The sequence below is a fragment of the Rhyacophila brunnea genome, unplaced genomic scaffold, assembly GCF_057557595.1.
Source record: "Rhyacophila brunnea isolate RB1 unplaced genomic scaffold, BYU_Rbru_1.0 scaffold_10, whole genome shotgun sequence".
Taxonomy (NCBI): domain Eukaryota; kingdom Metazoa; phylum Arthropoda; class Insecta; order Trichoptera; family Rhyacophilidae; genus Rhyacophila; species Rhyacophila brunnea.
The window spans coordinates 34,591,934-34,609,602 of NW_028232752.1; the positions used below are offsets into that span (position 1 = coordinate 34,591,934).

The 17,669-nt window shown below is 34.0% G+C and overlaps 2 non-coding genes across 2 annotated transcripts; one reads left to right on the forward strand and one right to left on the reverse strand.

Annotated features, from left to right (window-relative positions):
- Nucleotides 1-918: 918 nt before the first annotated feature.
- On the forward strand, nt 919-992 carry TRNAI-AAU (transfer RNA isoleucine (anticodon AAU)). The gene has a single exon. It is a non-coding gene; the product is annotated as a tRNA-Ile (tRNA).
- An 821-nt stretch (nt 993-1,813) lies between these two features.
- Nucleotides 1,814-1,885, reverse strand: TRNAD-GUC (transfer RNA aspartic acid (anticodon GUC)). Its single transcript has one exon. It is a non-coding gene; the product is annotated as a tRNA-Asp (tRNA).
- Nucleotides 1,886-17,669: the final 15,784 nt, after the last annotated feature.

Genomic DNA, 17,669 nt, shown 5'->3' on the forward strand with positions numbered 1-17,669 from the left:
CTTTTTCAAGCAAACTGATGTATTCTACTTTTGATGTTGTTCTGAGTATAAATGAATGTCAGTAATAAATTATTATATTTTATTCAAAATTTTTTTATTGTAGGTAGGTACCTACTTATTCCACTTTTATCTAATATCTGGACCGGAATCATCCGCTTCAGAGGGACATTTTCGAGGGTTTCATAATAAATAAAATAATTTGAATTTCTGCTGCAGCAGCCCTTCTGCATTCATTCTTCTTTTGTACAGATAGTAGGGGTTCGGTAATCGGGTACCCATATTTTTTCACCTATGCCGGATTGTCGGAAATCGATTTCTATAGGAAATAATAAATAATCTGTCAAGGTCGGGCAACGAACTGCAGAGCGAACAGCTCTCCGCTCTGTAATCTGGCAGTTTAATGTGAAACCTGTCGGGTTATAGAGTAGGAGAGCTGAGTGCAAAGTGCCGGACTATTGGACGTGCCGGATTGGTGCACGCCAGATTACTGAGCGCCTACTGTACTTTTATTAATATAACTAAAATTTTTGGTGGTTAAATTTTGTTTCTTTGCCATATCTCCCGTCCCTGTCCCGGTTAAGAGTTTCATAATAATTATGGTAAGAGCCCATACGCACTTGCGGCAGGCCGCATCATGGCTAGCCGCAGCGGCCTGCCGCAAGTGCGTATGGGCACTAAGACTAGGTATAGATCCACCAGTATAAGTTGTCCGCTAAGTGAGGGCGCCACATCCTAACATATTTGACATCCTGTTTGTATTGTGCTGAACTTAGTTCCAAATTCGAACACCTGACGATTTATGATGAGAATCTATATTATATGGGAACTCAGAAATTATTATGTAAAATATTTCGATTTTTTAAATTATAGGAATGGTTTTTCTTTTTAAATACTAAATATTTCCAAACTTTCCCAGTCGGCCCATTAGCTCAGTTGGTTAGAGCGTCGTGCTAATAACGCGAAGGTCGCGGGTTCGATCCCCTCATGGGCCAACTTTTTTGCATTCTTTTAAATCCCAGAATTCAATAATTATTTGAATTTAAAAAAAATATAAGTACCTACTTACCTAATAAGTAGGTACAAATAATATTTAATAATGATTGCAAAATTTATTCAATGCTTTATTTGATACAGAATAACCGATAAGCATAATAGTTTTCTATGGAAGCGCAGAAAAGCTGTACCTAGGAACTTCTGTCATATTTTCCATAAAGTATGATTTACTAAATTTCTTCCAAATTGCAGGGACTAATCTGTTCTGTGGCAGGAACGGTGAAAAAAAAGCAGAAGTGTACTAGGTAATTCTGGTAATTATATCGAAGGCTTTTAGGATCTGTGGGTCTATTCTATGCTTATCGACCGCTAAAGTGATAAAGTGAAAAATATTATCGAACTTAGGGTAGGTTTGTATCAAAATATTAGCACTTATTGTAACAATTACACGAAGCCGGTTTTTATTGTTGCAATTAGTGCTATATTTTAACAGCACCTATCTTGCTGCTGTTAAAATATCGCACTTATTGCAACAATAAAAACCGGCTTCGTGTAATTGTTACAATAAGTGCTAATATTTTGATACAAACCTACCCTAAGTTTGATACTATTTATCAATTTAGTGTTCGATAAGTATAGAATAGACCCACTGATAGGTATGACTGGTCCGGCCCCAGGATAGGGAGTACTGCTGCAAGTTCGTTGCCAATCTTCGATAGAAGACGGCACCAAAAGAAGAATAATTGATGAAAGTAAACTTTTTTAATAAAAGTTTAGTTTTAATGACATTTTCACACAAAAATTAAAAAAACAAAAAGTTCTCCCCGGCGGGGAATCGAACCCCGGTCTCCCGCGTGACAGGCGGGGATACTTACCACTATACTACCGAGGATACGAAGCAGTAATGCAAATAAAACATATTTATATACTAAATTAAAAAAATGTATTTTCTATTATTTATAATGTAGTTTTATATTTACTCGAATGAAAAATATGAATACCAATATCCTAACTATGAACAATATTATTAAATAAATGTTTTTTTAGTATGTAATAATGTATGTATTGATTACTTATACATACCTAATCAATTACTTAGATAAGTAGGTACTTATCTCAAATTGGTTGCTTCATATTTTTACGCTTCTACTGTCTCTGGACTTAAGTTCTGGACTTTTCGTCTATGCTCTGGACACTTAAATACTCTGGACACTATACTATAAATCAACATTTAGGTAATAAATTATTATACTATTATAATAATATACCTATCTAATTGAGTACTCCAGAAACATTTTAAGTTAAAGCGCCATCTCTATTTACTACCAAATATTTAAATTGTTCCAAAAAAATATGTACTCATAACTATATAGTTTTTCTATTGAAACATAGATGTCTCTATGGCTGATAACTGTCCACTGTACTGAAAACATCAATAATGTTTTCATATTCCTAAACCTGTGATGAACAAACCTTCCATCCAAAATTAAATACTTACCTAATTGTAAAACTGATTATTAAAAAAACAATTCTTATGTATTGGTTCTTCAACATTATTATAATGATAGTTAGGGCCGACGAAAATCATCATGTTCATAAATTAGCTACGATAACTAGTGACTACCGAATATCGACGTAGGTAGCTAAATAGTCACTCGGACATCCACGTCCATATGGACGACAAGGTGAAAATTACTGATAAAAGTAATTAAAATAAATAATTAAAATAAGCATCGTCTCAATCTGGATCTAAAAAATCAATTAAAGAATAAAAACGAATCATGGTAACATAACTATAAATAACACTTGTAAAGTTGTTAAATGTTTATAACTTATTAATAGCGGTTTATCGCATTGGCACAACTTTCGGAATAAAGCCACCGAATCTGTCAGCGCCTCGACCTTCCGGGTACCTAAAACCGACGTCTGTTGGAATATGAGGAGAAAAAACAATCACTAGATTTTTTCTGTGACTCTGAAGGTCATCCATGTCAAAACGACCACACAGTGGCGACCAGTGGGTGAAAGCAGGTCATGCGTTGCTTAGGAGCGGCACTCAATAAAGTCAAGAAATGAAGGAACGAATACGAATATTACAATTACGGTCACTCCGTTAGAGAGTACAGATTTCTAAGATAGCCGAAACACACACGAAAACAGAAGTTCACGTCATGTCGCTCGCGGACGGAAAGCAATGTGTCATCGCGTTCGACTGTTGCAAGTTTTCAATGGGAGGGAACGAGAGGGAATGCAGTGTTAAAATGATGAAGCGGGGGGGGGGGGGGGGACCGCACGCCAGCATAAAGAATACGGACTCTAGGTAGTATCTAACGAATTGCATACGATTTGAAACAAAAAATGAAAGGGGGCGGAATTTTAAAGTCTGCTAAGGGCGGCACGGCACTATGGACGTTACTCGGGGGACTTATACTACTGTGGGACCCAGACAAACCAGCACTGTAAGGTCTGTGAGAGCATGTCTTCCTTGGCTATCGACAAGCACTTATCTATTCTACTTTTTGTATTCAGTATTAGTAATAATTAAGAGAAATATCTTCCATAAACGAAATAATTGATATTATCAATGTTGTGCATTTCAAAAATGTTATCAATCTTATCACCCTGACCTTTATCTCATAACAAGTTTCCATGCATTGAAAATTTCCACGAAAATATTCATAATTTATAATAACAATTATTATTACAATCAGTAAATACCTAATTTGCGAATAATAATTATTTTATTACACCCACTAGCTCATTTTTATATCTCCGAAAGGAAGTTAGAACATTTTAATGATACATCCGGCTGTGATTTGTACAGAAAAAAACATGATGATAAAACATAAAATATATTGTAATAAGTTGACATAACGAGATTACCAACGATAGAGGACTAATTGTATAGTATAATAATAATAAACTAAAACCAACCGTTTAAACTATTTGTTTAGTAAATAATATAAATCTTACATAATTAAATTTTTCATTCATCCAAATCAGGGAACACAGAATTATCAATCTGTTCTGTGATCCAAATGGTTGAATGGTAAAAAGCATCTTCTACCTACAGCAGTAGCGAAGAATGGAGGTAGACTGTTAAGATCAGCCATACATAGTCATTAAACTTTGTTGGTCATACGTATTTGTTTTTATTTAATTAATAATAATAAATTTACAGATAATATTTGTTAGTTTTTAAAAATCAATTAAACCCTGCCTAACCAAACCATAATAGTTTTGGTATATTTTGAGCGATGCGACCAAACTGTGCACACCTTTTCATTCATACTTATTTGTTTACGTTTTTTTAAATTCATTAAACCCTGCCTAAACAAATGTTATTCTATCTATAAAATATTCAAAGTTATGTATGATTTAATTGCGTAATTTTAGATATTGTATAGGTATAGGAGTATTTTTTAACTATTTTCTAGCTTGGTTTAGGCAAGATTTAATTGAATTTTAAAAACTAACCATCACCATAATTATTATGTAAAGTGTAGTCTTATTTCAGTGAAAACAAATACGTATGCCTGACAAAGTTTAGTGTGCACTATTTATGGCGGATCTTAACAGCCTACCTCCACCCTTCGCCACTGACCTACACAGTGACGTCCCGTGGGGGTAGGCAGATTGAGCGTCGCTTGGGGGCGGCAGATACTCGAAGGGCGGCAAATCGAGGAGAATCATTTGGTATTATATAGAAATAGCTACCTAAGCTTAGTTATATTATAACCAGAGCTTTGGAGATGTTTTGTTCCGGATGCTTTTTTTTATTATTATCCAGTCGGTATTCGCAGCGATTTTAGTATGATGTCACCACGCTCCGCTAGAGATTTTTTTATTTTATTTTTGACTGCTCGGTTTCGTATACAAATGCTAATAAACTTGGCGCCAATGGCGCCTATATACATTATGAATATTTTTATAAATGTAAAACATCACAAACGAATAATAAATCAGTCATAATAATATAATGTCATTTACTCAGATTAAAGAGTTCCTTTCATAACAGTGGTAGGTATACTGCGCAAAAGCCAATAATTATGTCGCGCCATTGTTATTAAAGGAAAATAATATTATATATTATATCAACGTTGGTAACGAAACAAGGAGAATTTATGGTAGAGATTTATACATACCATATTTTTTAATTTATCCAAATATTTTTGCCAGTCATTCGCGAGATTTAAAAGTTGCCGGATGTACCTATTACAAATAGATACCTATTCATAATGATTATTAATCCTTATTGACATTTGACATAATCAATTAGTATTCGTGCATATAATAGGTATTTACGTTAAGTACCAGCTAATTGTAATAAAAATGTACACTAGTAGGTATCTACCTAGATTATATCATATTTATCGTGCTGTGAATACAATAATACTGTGCAATACCTTCTTTTAAGTCGTTTTTTTTGTAAACATATTTTTTGCTGATAATAGTGTGGATTTGTAGTTTATTTCAATCATCAACGGTTGAATGTTGAGACTATTAATTAATAGTGTATTTATGATTAAATTTAGGTTTATATTAAAAAAATAATGAGGAAAATTATTTTGTTTACATGTTGTAGGGTACAATAATAGCATAGAAAAAATGGTGTGAAAATAATACATCTGCGTAGGTATTACTAATAATGATATCAACCAAATGGCATCTCAGACTCTGGTGATTTGGGTAAGTGTCTAACTAATATTATATTTATTCGCTTATTTATTTATTAATATCTAAATTTAATTGTGTATGTTTCAGCTTAGTGGTAGGTGTATATTTTATTAGTAATGTATCCAAACCATGGCCCCCACAAGGGGGGGGCTGACAGGGCTCTAACCTGGGGCTCGGGCTCGATAAGTGAGATAAACACTTATCACAAATTCGCTCTAATAGCAAAAAATTCGCCTGCGGCGCTATTTTCCTTCAATAATGATATTATTTAAAATTATGTGGTTACACAATACAATTTATAATTGTGTAGCGATACTCAAAAACTCCACAATTCAAGTGTATGTATTAAAATATACAAAAAAAACACTAAATATACACATCAATTTTAACGCGTACACCATTTGGAAAACATTACTGTAGAGCGTCACACTGCTTTTATCCTTAGCGATAGGTAGGGGGGGGGCAAAGCAACATGGGGCCCGCTTCAGGATGAGGGGGCCATGCTTCATACAACACATTTCTTAGATATTGCAGTAATGAAAGGATGATAAAAAAAAATGGGGTGGCATTTTGACGCTGCCTAGGGGCGGCATTTTGTCTAGGGACGTCACTGGACCTACAGTCACGTCACAATACTATGGAATCACAATCACGACAATCGTGACTAACATCAATGACGTCTTGTGCTGTGGTCACCTTAATTTGGAAAAAAATACATAAGTATTATATTGTGTTATTAGAATTTCAAGTGACTCTTAGGCCCCTGTGGATCCAAATCGAGCCCGTCCTATTCCTGCAGGATAATCACATCATGCTGGTGTGCTGTCCACCTGTCATCAGAACTGCATAATACAACTCGAGCATAAATAATGTTTTTATTTCTGTGTTAACGGTCCGCATAATATCTCTCCTATTATCACCGGTCCGCAGATATGAAAGGTTGGGAACACTGATCTAGAGCATACGTTTCCAACCACATAGCCAAAAGTGACGAGTCTCCCCAGCTTTATTGATTGAACAACACTGCAATCTTCGCACATACCGAAAAGCCCAGCATTGTATTTTCTCCTCCAAATTGTTGTGCCATATTTAAAGTAGGTAACAGGTAATTTCAAAATGTCTTTATTTTATTGTGAAAATAATTATGATAGTATTTTCTTTATGTATGAAGTAATAATTAGAGACGTAAACACTTTTAACTAATATTCTTCAAAATGATGTAGATACGTACAATAATGAACGCCGTTTATTTATATTATCGTCACCCGTGGAGTAGGTACCAGCGTTGCCATTTAGCGTTTTTCTTGCCAGATCTAGCATTTTTCGATAGGCATCTAGCTTGTGGCGTTTTTACTAGCATTTTTTGATGTCTCCAACAGCTTTAAATGTGCTGAAAATACGCTAAATCTTATTTAGTTTATTTATTTTCATGCACATCAAATTTCTGCCCCCCCCCAAACATGAATTTTCATGTTTGATAATTTTATCAGAATGATTTTAAACAAATAAAAACACGGCAAAAATAATTTTAATTTCTAACATAAAAATTTAGGAACATTAATGTCGGGTTTTTTTAGAAACCCAATCCTTAATGGAACTGTCAAAAAAATCTCGGTGTCCACCCGAATTCCGGAGTGGTGTAGGTCATGGCTGGGGAGGGCTTACAGGGGTCTAGCCTGGGGGCCCGGCGTGTGGGGTTGACCAGATAAGTGAGATAAATATATCATACATCATAAATTAACTTTAATAGTAAAAAAAAGTCGCCTGCGGCGCTATTATACTTCATGGCCATGAACATTTAAGATTATATTATAGTTGTTCAATATATTTTCTAATTATTATGTGTCGATACTTGACAGCTCCATTATTAAAGTAGATGTATTAAAAATCGCCAATAATTCACTGTATAAGTACCCTTAATTTGAACTAAAACACAATTTGAAAAACGTTAATGTAGTATTTCACACTGCCTTTAATCTTAGCGGTAGGCAGGGGGGCCGTCAAATATCGTAGCCTGAGGGCCCGTTTCAGGATGTGGGGGCCATGGTGTAGGTACACCGAGTGCAATACACAAAAGACCGATAAACGAGAAATTAGGCTGTGTTTGTGTATTTGTTAAATGCAGTAATACTTAAACTCAATATTAAAAAACCAAAAATCGACGATAAACATTCGGTGAAAAGAACGACTACACCTACTAGTCATAACTACATAACATTTTTTTTTCAGTGGAATTCTGCATGAATATTGTAGCTCTCTAGCTAGACCAAGCGGGTAGCACAGCCGATAATATTTGAGTAATGTTTTAGCATACTAGGCGCACATGTCCAGCAAGGTCGCTGTTAGTCACTTCCAATCCGCCAGTCGCTGATGACACGCTCAACGGTTACCGCCTTTATGCCCCCAATTTAATAAAAACTAGGAGAAACTGTACAAATATACTGCCGTGTATTGTGAAAATATGTAAAAATAATTATATGAAGAAGAAAAAGAGCACTAATTTACATTTTCCTCCTTGCCCCCTCCCCAATATTAAATCCCGGGTGCGCCACTGTACGTTAATAATATCAAGGATAATAATATGAATACTTGCAGAAAAAAACCAGTTCAGAAATAAATTCAGGTAATTTATAATAGACATTTTACCATGTAACATTTAAACATTTTAGATAAGTACCTACCAGGATAACCGTTTTAATAATAAGAAATCGTTAAATTATTCTTTGTACTATTGAAGTTTTATCAGCACTTTTCTGCTAAAAAATCTTAACTATTCCTAAGGATTCATCAAGAAATATTAAGTTAGACAATAGAATAAATATTAATAATTATTCATAGTTAGAAATATTAAGTTAGACATATTAGACCAGGGGTCGGGAACTTATTCATGTAAGAAGGCAGCAATTAAGTTAACATTCAAGAAACTTCAAAATGTAGGTTCGAATTCGGGTCTGGATAATACACATAGGTATTGTTTTTCAATGTGCGTTTGGGTCAAGATATGGAGCTACTAGGTTGAGTAAATGAAAAGAAAATATTTCTATACAATTCGAGTTCACCAATCAAAATATAAAACTAAATTTCATATTTCCAACTCACAACTATCTTTAAAAAATTGATAGAAAATAATATATCGCCAGTGTTACGAAGGCGTCTTCGACATTTAAATTGAATTTTTATTGGCGTCAAAATAATAAGGACTTTACATCTTTGAGTTCGATATTTTAATTATTGATGGTTTGCCAATTCTCGAAGTCGGTAAACCTATCATTGTATAATCTAGATAATACGTCAATAACTAACAACTACTTGCGGTCAGTGGCGCACCCAGGATTTAATATTGGGGGGGGCCCAAGGAGGAGAAAGTAAATTAGTCCCATAGGCTCTTTTTCTTCTTCACAGCCTAATTTCTCGTTGTCTATTGCACTCGGTGTACCTACACCATGGTCCCCACATCCTGAAACGGGCCCTCAGGCTAGGATATTTGGCGGGCCCCCTACCTACCGCTAAGATTAAAGGCAGTGTGAAACACTACATTAACGTTTTTCAAATTGTGTTTTAGTTGAAATTAAGGGTAGTTATACAGTGAATTATTGGCGATTTTAAATACATCCACATTAATAATGAAGCTGTCGAGTATCGACACATAATAATCAAAAAATATATTGCACAATTATATAAGTAATTGAAAATTTTCATGGCTATGAAGTATGCGACTTTTTTTACTACTAAAGCTAATTTCGAGGGCTTAGTGTCAAACAACACTATCTACAAAAGTGCAACTTTACAGGAGAGCCAAAAATCGTTATTTTAGATTCTTGTAACTCAACAAGGGAAATGTTTATTTAAAACCTAATATTAATATTTTATAATTTATTGTGTATTGTACATTTATCTTGCTTATAATGATGTTAAAATTTATAGGGATAGTTTTTAAAAAATATGAAAACAAGGGTAACTTATGTAGTTAACGTTAAACTTTACTGACGATTTAATAAGAAATTAGAAAAGATTGACATAACGTTATTTGACTATCATGTAGCCGTAAATGTAAAATAACGTTGTCTGACTTTAAGCACTCGATTTGTGATGTGTGTTTATCTCAATTATCTGGTCAACCCGACACGCCGGGCCCTCCACAGCCCGGGCCCCCAGGCTAGAGCCCTGTCAGCCCTCCCTATCCATGACCTACACCACTCCGGAATTCGAGTGGACACCGAGAATTTTTTTGACAGTTCCATTAGGGATTGGGTTTCTAACAAAACTTGACATTAGTGTTTCGAAATTTTTGTGTTAGAAATTGAAATCTGAGAAATTGTTCTAAAAAGGGTGCTGGAGAATTACAAATCATTTTTTTGCCAGTGTTTTTATTTGTTTAAGCCCAAAGGTTTATTGGTTTTCAATTTCAATGGTTAAAATCATTCTGATAATTTTCATGTTTGGGTTGTGTCAGGGCCCCTTGCCCCCCCCCCCCCTGGGTGCGCCACTTTAACCACCTCACTTCAGTGTGAAAAATCAAACATTCGTACTTAGCTTCCATAGAAAATAAATGCAAAGTTTTTTTTAAAAATGCCTGTTTTTAAAGGTCTGGATTTGATATATTGGTCTATTACAGGTTTTAGCACTGCGGTAATAAAACTATAGATTCCCTGTGTAAATAAAACAGTGCGTAGATATTATAATGTTAGGGTTTCTTGTCTTTGCGAGGGTAACAAATCCTTTTAATGAGCCTAACATTGACGGAGCACCATCCATACAAATTCCTCCATGATATTTTAGATTTTTCTAAATATGAAGAAATAGAATCAAAAACATCTTGTCATGTCGTACGCTCGGTGAGTTCTTTGCAGCATAGATATTGATCCACTATTTTGTTTTCATTTATGAAACGAAAACCTGTGAGGCCAACGGTAGACGCGTGCGATCGATTCGGCAACATCGAAATCACATTAGATCTTTCATCGGCTTTCATAATTTCATGAAGGACTTTTTCGGTTTTCGCTATTTCGCGGATTTTTCTGTTTTTATCACTATTTTCGCGGTGCACTTGCAACAAGCCAGCGGTGCACCGGTTAAGAGCCACTGGTCTAGAGCCACAATATTTATGCTGAATTCCACCGAAAAAAATGTTTTTTTTTAATTTACACCACCACCGACTGTGGTGGGCATGGCCCCCACATCATGAATGTTTGGCGGGCCCCCTTACCTATCACCAGAGTTAAGGGGAATGTGATGTTCTACAGTAGTGTTCCCAAATGGTATTCCGTGGATTTAACTATATTGTTAAATAATTCCCTTGAATTCTTGATTTGTCGGACCTCATATCATATTATCGATCGTTATCATACTATGAACCACTGGTCGCGACCCTCTCTTGTGGTAGCCAAGTAGCATTCGACCCTTCGATATTGGATAAATAACCATTTTTATTTTTATAGAAACACTAAAAATAATTGTAATATAAAAAGATACACATGAATTATTATCATGTAGTTACGTATATCATATTTTCATCATACTTCATATTTTTTATGTTAATTTTGATGAAGTACTGAAGTAGTATAGCGCCACATGCGATTTTTTTTATAATATAACAAATTTCTGGTGTGTGTTTATCTCACAATTAGACGAGCCGCCACGCCGGGCCCTCTTAAGCCCGGGCCCCCAGGCTGTAGCCCTGTCAGCCCATGGTGGTGGGTGTAGTCGTACTTTTCGCCGAATTTGTATCGTCGATTTTGGGTTTTTTAATAGTGAAGTTCCAAAATATTAATTGAAAATGGAAAAAAAAAGTATTATTGCATTTAACTTATAGGTACACAAACCTACCCAACAGAACACAGCCTAATTTCTCGTTTATCACACTTTTGTCTATTGCACTCGGTGTACACCACTCCGGAATTCGGATGGACACCGATAATTTTTTGACATTTCCATTAGAGATTGAGTTTCTAAAAAAACCCGACATTAGTGTTTCGAAATTTTTGTGCTAGAAATTAAAATCTAAGAAATTTTTCTAGAGGGTGCTGGAGAATTTAAAATCATTTTTTTGCCGTGTTTTTATTTGTCTAGTCTATTGGCTTTCAATTTCAATGTTTTTAGGGGGGGCCAAGGCCCCTTGCCCCCCCCCCCTGGGTGCGCTACTGCTTGCGGTAATGTCAACGTCGCTTCTAATGCTTAAAATTTAATTGGAACTAAACCGTGACAAGAGCAGGCGTCGATATAACCAGTGGCGGCTCGTGGATAAAATATTTGGGGGTGCTGCGATTGAATAACAATAATTATATTTTGCTATTAACATCAAAATTAAATATAAATTATTAATTATATTAATAAGTAATTAAAATAAAGAACTTTGCATAAATTGCTAGCAGAAATAAATTTTAACATTGTTAATAAATAATTAAAGCTATATTTCTTTCCTCAAATGTCGCGGGCATGCTCACGTACGAACGCAGAAACGGCGATACACTGTCGGGCATGCAGTACCGATCAAGCTCCCAGCTGCGTGTCCCGCTCCCCGCACCCTTCCTGCGCCCATTCGAACAAATTCGTTTGAAAACGGTACTGCAGTACCGCGGTGTATGATAATTATTGGATATATCGGTTCGCGGGCGAGCTTAATTCACGCTTAAATAATATTGATATTTTCATATAATATACATAAATTTATGTATATTTTAATATTCCATTTTTCTTTGGGGGTGCTGCAGTTCCGCAGTGCACAATATGGATGAGCCGGCACTGGATATAACCCACATTATTTACCAACGCTTTACGAAGTCGGGAAGGATTAACGATTCTTATTATTTTACACTTTGGTATTATAATTGCATATTATGTTCATGTTAAAATTAAAATTAAATACGAACAACAACAACATATTATGAAAAGTAAATGGATTACTTTTATCAATTACTATAATTTATTACTATAATAGAGTATTACCTATACGTTGCAAAGTAAAACAATAATGTTTATTTTACGTTTGCTGGTGAGATAGTGGAACAAAAACGTCCCTGCGTCATATAGGCCATATAGGGTAAGGTGATTCGTGATATAATTTATATTGTAATACTCTTTCAGATCGATTTTACGATAATACCGACCCAGAAATGAATGCAAAATAGAGCATACCTACGGATAGTCAATGAAAGGAAAAAACAGTATTTAAAAAATGTACAAAAAATACTAGATACTTATTAATAATTAAGAAAGCATTTTACGTTGTAGAATGCTATTATAATGATATGTAATACATTGTATTATTGTAAAATTTAATTATATATATAACAATAACAGGAAAACAGGAAAATCACGTACACATTAGTAAATATGTAATAAAACATTTTGAATTGCAATATTAAGTTGAAAAATTAAGTAAAGTAGAAAATAATATCAAATTACGCTATTTGTTGTAGAATTTTCGTAGATTAAAAATAATGATTTAGAGAAAAGGTTACATTTTTCTTATAATTCGGGAGTCTTTCTTGCTCCTGCGGGCGCGCAGAATATCACTAAAGCTACCCATAGTTCCGTCAAAATCACTGCACAATACATTTTAAGTAAGTACCTAACCTGATTAATTACCCACATAATATGTATTAAAATTATGTAAGTAGGTAGAAATCTTCTACTATAACGAATCATTTGCGATGTTTTAGTGGTCAGTGGATAATTATTATTTTTTTACATCAATATCACATACACGACATTAGATACAGCAATAAATTTATTGTGTTTGCAAACATAAAGCGTGATGACAACTTGCAATAATGCGCAATATCGCTAAAATTTCACGGAGAGTTTCCATGATTACTAATTGAAATACCGTATCGCTATAAAGAGAATATTATATAGTATATTTCAAATTGACACCTTGACCGTGCATGGTTTACTGCAAGAGCCGCTATTGCTTTCGGTCACTACCAATTTTGTCAAGGCCTACAATACAATCAGGCCTTGACACGAAACTATACATTTTGATTGTAGTGCTAATTATTGTTCATACTTCAAGTGCAATATGGTAAAATTTTTGTAGAACATGATGATTGCTTCATATTGAATTAAATGGTAAAAAGATAATTTATTGATTTTAACGAAATACTCATATCCTGCGAACAGGTTACCACATTATAGTTAAATACTGACATGCTGTGATGACTTTTGGGAAATACTTTGTATTCAAGAGAAATCATGTGCACCGCAAAAAGAAACACGTTCCATCAAGAAAACACGACCGCTACGCTACAATTTTGTATATTTACTTATTTCTCTATTTGCATACAGAGTGTCAACTAGGGAATCCAATCCCGAGCCAAAATTGTGATCTCGGAATCCCGGGATTCGCATTTATTTCAATAGTTAATATTACATTTTTATATATACAAACACAATTGATAACAAGCAGTCCTTTGATACTACCCCCACCAGTTTTGTAACAACACACCACATTTTTTACACTTAGCTGTTGCTCCATCTACTGATGTCAAATGGTGCCATATTGAATTTATATCACCATCTTTCTATCGAATGTGAAATTAAAATTTTTTATACATTTTTAATGGGCAAAATATTTTTGTGAAATATCCGTGGGTGTCCTGTTGAAATGCGATCTTAGAACTGATTATATTATTATAGTCTCTGAAAGGAGTGATTTTTTTTTGTTGATTCGTCACATTTTCAAATTTCTGATATTCTGATATACTGGTATTATTTTAGATCGAGAGATAATAAATAGCAATAAATGACTTTTTTATTGACGACAAATGCATTAACTTCCCCAGATGTTATGATCGAGTTTAGATTTTAATGCATTTGACATCCATTAAAACATTATTCATCATCTTAAATGAGGTCTACTTTTTCTATTTAATATTTTTCGTCGTCTAAATTCATTTAAATAAACGGATTTATTATTTTTCTGATGTTGTTACGATTGCGTATGGCAGCAAAAAATGTATTATCCGTGAGCATCCGGCGATTCCCCTTGTGACATGTGCAGGTACATACACGTCACTGACATAATGATTTTGTACATATACCAATAATTATTGATTATGATTGATAAAAAAATCAATCCCTAAAGTTTCGGGATTATGTTTACTAATCCCGGGATTCATAGGTATCGAAAATTTTCCGGGATTGGATTCCCTAGTGTCAACCAACAGTTGTGTATTTCAGTCACAACCATACCTCGTACAACAGAATATTAATATTAGTTATTACCTCCACTATATTGTAGTCTGCTTAGGTGCGAAAAATAGTACTAATTTACTTATGTTTATTTATATATTATTATGGAGCAATATTTCGTACGCGTGAGGCTTGCATCAAATTCGTAATATGCAAATTTTCATTACTGGTTTCTATGATACGATGATTTCATCTTAATTCTAAAGAATTGTTGTTTTGTTAACAAATAGGTACTCGTAAATGTTATACAAGGTATCAGCTGAATAGTTATTTCTTATGCCTAAGTCAATGCCGACTATATTTAGGCCGTCGCACTGAATTGTGAAATACGATGGTAGTGTTAGTTATTGATTGATGATATTCGAATACAATGCGATATGAATGAAGATTTTCGATTACATTTTTTTTTCAAATTCATTTCAATAGCACCATTTTACCATAATATTGCATTCGAAGAATATGCAATAGCACTGTTTCGTGTCGAGGCCTGACTATACATAGTTGGTCTTCGGCATAAGTAGGTATTATCTACCACTTAAAAAAATTAACTTCACTGCTTCAGGATTGCTAAAGGAATATAATTTTGGTGTGGTTTAGAAGTTTTGAATCTTAACATAGTTTGTGAAATTACACATAAATACTATGCTTGTACATGTTTTGTTAGATTTCGACCATAATGTGAAATTACCGACTTAAATCGACGCTAATTTAGACTTCAGAGACTATGGCGATATCTGACTATCTGGCCAGGGCTCGAAATGGACCGAAGCGCCGTGGTTACATGTAAATTGTACGTATTACATTTCACCGTAGCACAGTTCGCCGTGAGCTTTCTTATCGGTAAGAGGTGACCATATACTATACGGTCTCCAATTTTATTAGATTCAATATGAACATCAATTCAATTTTCATAGCAAATTTTAGCAAATTTTAGCAAAATCCATAAATTCAAGAATGAAAACCTAACCTAACTTATTTATATATATTTAAAAAAAATGTTCGCTCATGTTATAATGAGTTTCGTAGATGGCATAACAATTCACTGTAAAAGTTTGTATACAGTGTAGACAAACAGGGTTTATCAAACTTTTCCTGTGATGGAACACTGAAATTCTGAAATGTTAACGGAATACTTTGTTTATTTTGTACAGGGCGGGGCGTGGGAGCTTCTTTTATTGAAAATGAAATAAAAAAACTGTACACGTTTAAAAAATATTCTTATTTTTTCGCCTGTCACATGACACAGGAGAGATTTGACACCGTTTTAAAAATAATATCTTTTAAATATCGATCTCCATTGTCAATACACTGATTCAGTCGGATTCGGATGTTTCGGTTCACTCTTTGAAGCATGCCGATTGAAAAATTGGCAATTTCAGCTCGGATGTTGTTCTGTAGATATTCCAGGGTCCATGAACGATCGTTATAAAACCAAGGATTTGAGATAACCACACGGAAATAGTCACAGGGGCTAAATCAAGGGCCAGGCGCACATACCAATTTACGTCTCCTCTCAGGGAGATTAGCCGCCCGCGGAAGGCTTGTCTAAAAAAATCCATTGAAACCCTGGCGCTGTGGGCTGTGGCCCCATCTTGCTGAAACTACACCTTGTCCAGTTTCATTTATTCGATGATTTATCAACAATTAAAAAAATGATAACTAACAATAATTAGTTAGTAATTATTTTTAAAACATAACACATAAAAATATAGTAAGTGTATGAAGTTCTTAAACGATTTTGGGTCCTTGAATTGCAAATCCTCTTGATATCAGGCACACTATCATAAAGGTGAATTTATATATCTGGTGTGGAGTCGAGCCTATTCCTGGACTTTGACTTCGTTGCAGGATAATAAGAAAATCCTGCTTCGCATAAATTTATCATAGTAAACGGAAATAAAACAATTATAGCATGATTTAATACACTGTGGTACTCATATGATAAATTCGCGGAACACTAGTGAACATAGTTGAACATATTTGTTTAAAACACTCTAAACTGTCAAAATTTGCTATGTCTTAACAACTCCTCTCTTGGCTGTGTTAACTTTTAGAGATATACAGTTTTAACAGTTTAAACGGCTAACTTATTGTAAAAAATATAATAACTCATTACATAAATATGATAAACTACCATCGATAGCTCCCGATAGCCGCCTTATGTAAAGAATGGACCCACAGAAATGGATAAAAAGAAAAACCTACATACATTTATTTGAAGGTAAACTTGATTAGGTGGTTAATATAAAATTAATATTTTATAATGTTAATATAGGTAATATTGTGTGAAGTCTATTATCAGGATACGAAATACAACTTTTAATATTCATCACTGTAATTTTCTACATAATATTATCATAGTAAATTATTTTCAATTACGTGAATGTAGATATGATATCATCTAACACTAAAATATCTAACATACATATTTTAAAAATAATTCTGAGAAATTTATGTAACCACCATAGATTCTAGAATGTACACATAATTTACACTATATTCAAATTAAAATAATAATATATTAATTATCAATCGATAATATTATCAATGCAATACTTTCTGGAAATGAAGAATACCTACCTGCGGTACTGTGATGACAAAAAGATTGAAGTTTTATTTATCTTGCATTTTAAGCAGATATATCTTATTGCCATATCAAATTTTTTCACATTTGGTCAGATGCAGATATCTTTTAACGCTACTTTGTGACCAATAAAGTTGCGCTCTAATATTTTGCCCACAGAACAGAAATTCTGAGTTCCCTGATTTTGTCACACCAAAGAATGTACAATTTGGAACATATTATA